The sequence below is a fragment of the Melanaphis sacchari genome, unplaced genomic scaffold (assembly GCF_002803265.2).
Source record: "Melanaphis sacchari strain LSU unplaced genomic scaffold, SCAv2.0 Contig2_pilon_pilon, whole genome shotgun sequence".
NCBI lineage: Eukaryota > Metazoa > Arthropoda > Insecta > Hemiptera > Aphididae > Melanaphis > Melanaphis sacchari.
The window spans coordinates 8,083,169-8,088,852 of record NW_020271173.1 but is presented as its reverse complement, the minus strand read 5'-3'; the positions used below and the strand labels follow the sequence as shown (position 1 = coordinate 8,088,852).

At 30.6% G+C, this 5,684-nt stretch overlaps 1 protein-coding gene across 3 annotated transcripts in view; it reads right to left on the bottom strand.

The window, feature by feature from the left end:
• LOC112595780 (frizzled-5) overlaps nucleotides 1-4,905 on the bottom strand; it is a 71,813-nt gene extending 66,908 nt beyond the window's left edge. For all 3 annotated transcript variants that reach the window (XM_025341105.1, XM_025341103.1, XM_025341107.1), the window contains exon 1: nucleotides 4,618-4,905. The gene's annotated coding sequence lies outside the window, so the exon portion shown is untranslated. The remainder of the gene's footprint in view (nucleotides 1-4,617) is intronic.
• Nucleotides 4,906-5,684: the final 779 nt, after the last annotated feature.

Here is a 5,684-nt window from a genome sequence, read left to right as displayed (position 1 = left end):
ATAAGTTCATTCTGAAAGAGTTACCTTATTAGTTCAATTAGTTCAATAAACTCGATTCTTATGAGATGCTATTCAAGATTTGGTTTCAATATAATGTAATCTATTGAAATTAATATTATAATATTATGTTTTCGTTGTTTTTGATGAAATACGATCGCATGTTTATCAATAATAATGCCGTCCGACGGCGAAGGAGTCGGAAATCGAAGAGTACCGGGTACTATGCATAAGTTACTCCTGTTACTATGACCCTTTTGTGGTGCAGGAAATGGACGTCTCGTCAGCCAGGTGACTCCTGCCAATATACTCTCGACTAAAATATTGTGTATACTAGAAATTTTCCTGAACAATCAGCACTAGCACGTTGGCACAGTGATATTGAAAATTAGCCGAAGGTTAGATCAGAAAATCAAATATATACATCATAGATATTCATAGAAGTTGAGATGTTTAAGAGAAAGACCCGGAAGTACTGACATATATAGTATGCTATTTGTATTCGACAATGTTTATATATATATATATTGCATGTTTGTGTGTGCGTGAGTTATATAATAATATACAGTTTTAGTTTTTAGTTTTTTTCTGCAATCGACCGCGTGGCTACTGCGTATAATACATACGCATCTCTTGTTTATACTTTATAGTATATTCTTTAAAAACGTACATGTACGCACATCGAATCGCTTCTGTTCACCAAAACGGATCGAACGGCGTATAATAATATCGTACAATATTATATTATAAGAAATAAGGGGAACAAGAAAAAAAAATCCACAGTGTAGCAGTTTTACTTTTCTTTCGATTTTCTCTTCATCTCTTTCCAATAACACCGACTCCCCTCGCCAATCGGGAGCGTTGTTGCTGCAGTGTAACGCAGAGTCTTCTCCGTCTTTCCTATACAAACACACACGCTCGCACGTACACAGATATATACATACTCAGTCGCGTCCTTATATCACGATCGGGTTTCAGCCGTGACTTCCCTCTACGCGCGTACCCTCGTGTTCCCCGTAACCTCACCGTCACCGACGCCACCGTCACTGTCCTGAGGTGGTCGCTTATCCCTCTCCTTCCGACCTTACACATAAATTTCCATTTGACCATGATTTACGATATCGAACCAGACATATATTACGAGTATACGCACGCGACGAGTGTATATGAGTATGTGTGTAGTAGCGAACCGCGTTCGTGGTGTGTTCGGCCGGGGTATATTGTATTATTGTCTCAACACATATTTATTTTTTCAACATCCTCTATTTTTTACGCTTCTATTGTACATGCATACTCATACACTTAAATACATAGTACTGTACAACGCCGTGTTAGTTGTATAAGGCATACAACATATAACGTATAGGTTATACGCGATATTAATAAAACACCTTGCCGGCCGGGCCGCCGGGAGAAAATCTCACCGCTGGCATACTCTCATTATATGCTTGCAAAAGTTTTGAATTTGTGCACAAACACATATACTTACCTATTTATATAGGTAGATGTTATGTTACGTTTAATTTTCGTCTCGCGTTTTTTCGCGACTTGCAAATTTTCCACACACACACACAAAGGGTTGCGTACATGCAATATTCGTGCGCAATTATTCACACGTTAAGACACAACGTACATAGTATATACAGCATACACGTCATATTATTATATACATTTCAGTATTACTATGTTTTGTTACAGTGTATTTGTTTGTGTACAAGTAGGATGAGATATGTTCAACAAAAGACAAGAGATAAAATATATGTGCCACACCGTTTGATGCGGTATTATTTTTCTTTATAATAATACCACATATATAGGTAGTAGATATAGGTATATTAATTATTACTTTTTAGTTCTGTTAATGCATTAAGTCATAATAATTTTTTTCTAACTCCCATTCATGTAATAAGTGCTGTCTTAAACAAAAAAATGGGATCGTATTGTGTTATCATTACCTGCTAGAAACTTTTTTTAAGAATAGTTAAAATTAGTTTATCAATAATAAATACATTACTCTCTCTCTCTCTCTCTCTCTCTATATATATATATATATATATATATATATATATATATATAGTTATATCTGATTGCTTATTATTAACATCTTTTATAGTTGACCTTTAAATGTAAGTATTTAAAAGCATTAATAAATCGAGAGGCATCTGGAATTAAAATATTGAACTAACAAACCAGCTTGTTAAAGTTTCAAAAATTAATAATCACTTAATTTTTAATTAAATTTCTGTCATGAGTTAAATTATTTTTTTTAAATCATGAAAGTAATTTTAATTATATCTCGTTCTGTAGGCTTCTAAAGTTCTTCAAATTTTTATAAACTATATATCGTTTTATTTATGTTTCTATATTTAATGTATGTATATGTTTTGATAGAGTAAAATACATAATCATGTTGTTTTATAAATACAATCTGACGCAATAAGCTGATAAATTTCCAGAATAGGATCTTGATAAGTTTTTGTTTATATTAAAAACAACTCAATGTTGATTCCCACCCGTGAAGTTTAAAAGAGCAGTAAATTATTATTAAATATAAAGACAACACATTAATAAAATAAAAGTTTAATTTTTGATACATTAATAAAATGTTTAAATATTTGTTTTAATGGTAAAAACAAAATATGTACATTTATTTACTTGGAATGTAGAAATAGTTAATCATTCATTAATAATAATTTTATATCTTGCGGAACTTTTTGTTACATTAAATGAGTTATTAAATATTATATAATATAGTATATAACTAAAAATTATTAAAATTTAACGTTATTATAAATGATTTTAATGTAATTTGTTTATCATAATACAATAATATTATTTTTCATTATTTTATACTCCGATAATTTATTTGTGAGCTATTACTTTATATTACTTATTAATTCGTAAATAATATGCATCTGAGTTTTAAACTATTAGACCACTCATACAATAATTTAGACCTATATATAGAATATAATACATATTATAGATGTATAACAACGACTTTTAGTCGTTAGATTAAAATTATTTAAATATTTTTCATAATTTATTATTATAGCTAATAACTGAAGTTTTATATAAGTGCTACATAGTTTATAGTTTACATTTTTTTTCAGTGTCAAAATAATTGTTTATATTATAAAAATTAAATAGTTTATAGTAAATAATATTAAATTATAAATTATAAACATTTATTTTTTAATGTAACAAATTTTAAAATGTTTTATTTGTTTTTACGGTTGTTAAGATTCTATAGACAATAACAGAGATGACAAAAACTTAAAAATAAACGAATCAAAAGTTATTTTACATTGTTAGTGAAAAGCAGATATATATTGTGTATTATGTACTCGAAGAGCCAACGATCAATAGAATATTTTATCCCGCGGAGACCGAAATATTTTTCAAAAGCTCACAGCTTTATTTGGAACATTTTTGGAGCAGGGTTTTATACATGATAATGCAACTTTACAATCCTAAATTAATTTTTGGTGAAACAGAAAATACATTTTCATAATAATTATACTCTTACCTTTTGAACAAGTATTGTAAAAACGTTTTATTGTGAATACTAATAAAAAATCATAATATATTTTATAATTTGAGTATTTCTAGAGATTTATAAAATTCTATAAGACAACATATAAAGATGAAAAACTTTTTATTCGTTTTAATTACTTAAATGGGTAATTTATTCTTATAATCGACGTCCCAAAAGCTTATCAATATTAACAAATCATTAAATGTTAACATTATCATTTAATTTACACTATATTTAATCAATGCAACGTTCTGTATTTATAAATTCTTTACTTTAAAATCATTGCAGATGAATTAATAATTAAATATTAATGTATATATACGAATTTCTAGTTTGACTATAGCAAGAGTTATTGGTTAAAATATGTTTTCGTAAACACAGAAGTCAATGAATTTATTGAGTTGGGTAAAATGTAAACAATTAACTACTAAAACAACTATAGTGTAAGTTATTGTTTTATTATTAATTTTGTTTTTTGATCTAGTATTAAGTCACGAAAGTATTATCAGTTATTTATAATATGTGTATTGTGTATTTAAATCGTTTATTTAAAAATAAACATCAAAAATTAATATTTGTAAAAATTTTACATGGTTATGTGAGATCTTAATTTTATTTTATTAAAAATATGAGTCTAAATTATTGACTTATCTAACTTATTGAAAACTATAAAGCTGTGTAAAATGATTATTTAATTGCATACATTATTAATATAATTGACACTCAGTACGACTGGTATGAGTGTGTGGCAGTTATACGCACAATGTGCAAAGCGGAAAATTGTCGTTTAATCGGATCGTATACCGGCGTGGCGTCTAAATAACAATTACAATAATACTATAAATTAAAGACTATAGTATCAGCGCATGTACACATTAGATGAGCTAAATGTAAATAATATTTAAAATATATTAAAGAAAAAACTACCTTATTCGCGGAATTTTCGAAAAAGAACACAATAAACAAATAAAAAACATAAAACGCCTAACTTAAAAAAATCACTTAAAAATTAAAATACACAAAAAAAACATTAACAACGTATGTTATAATATATTCATTGAATTGAAATTGACGTGTCTTACCTAAGTAAAACAGCGACGTGGAGTCGTAGATTCTATAGCGTGAGATGAATTTTTGTCTTGGTTGTGGATGATATTTACATCGAAGACATCTTTCAGCGACCGTAAAAACCGTATGAAATTTTATTTTGATATTACTCAATATATTTTATTATATTTAAATATTAAAAAAAAACAACGTTGTCCCTTGCGTCTCTATATAGAAACGAAAGCGGAAATTACAAACGACTTTCGACGGACACGATGGTAACGACGACAACGACTGTACTCGACGAGAGCTTTCCGGCGTATGCAAAGCGGCACAGCACACAGGCAGCAGTAGCGGCGTCGGCAGTAGCGGTAATGGTATAGTATACATATAGTGGTAGAAGCGTGGTAATAATGGTAGTGGTAACTGGTAGTAGTGTAGCCGCCGCCGCCGTCGGGGTAAAAACGTGCCGAGCGTTTTTCGCTACCCCTTGGCCGCCGCCATCGCCACCGCTGCCGCCTCGTCGATCGATAGTGCACCGCGCCAGCGGCGGAACCCTTTGTATATCGCACACCCGGTGCTCTACACCCTCCACTCAGGTCCCACCGCTCTCTGTCCACCGACTACTATTATAATACCCCATTATATCATATTCTAGATCCCGACTTCTACGACAACCACTTCCGAAGACTAAGTGTGTGTGTGTGTGTGTGTGTGTGTGTGTGTGTGTGTGTCGCTGCCCGCTTGCATTGTGTTTGGGCTTTTTTCTTTCGAAATTGCACCGATCACGCGACACGTGGATAGTTATTTTACATCTTTTATAAAATTACACTGTTAAGTTTTTACCCATGCGGTATTGTTATACGTTTTGCTAAAGTTCCCATTTACGCATTACATTAATGTGTACTAACATTTTGGTCTTATACGACGAATTATTTTTGCCACCGAACATTTCACTTCCGGTAACGCATGTCACCCCAGCTATCAACCATCACGATATGCACACGTAAACCAACGGAAGCAACGATTAACTAGGGGTGTATATTATTACTATTGTTATTATTATTATTATTATTATTATTATGTTATGTGCAAAACGGTT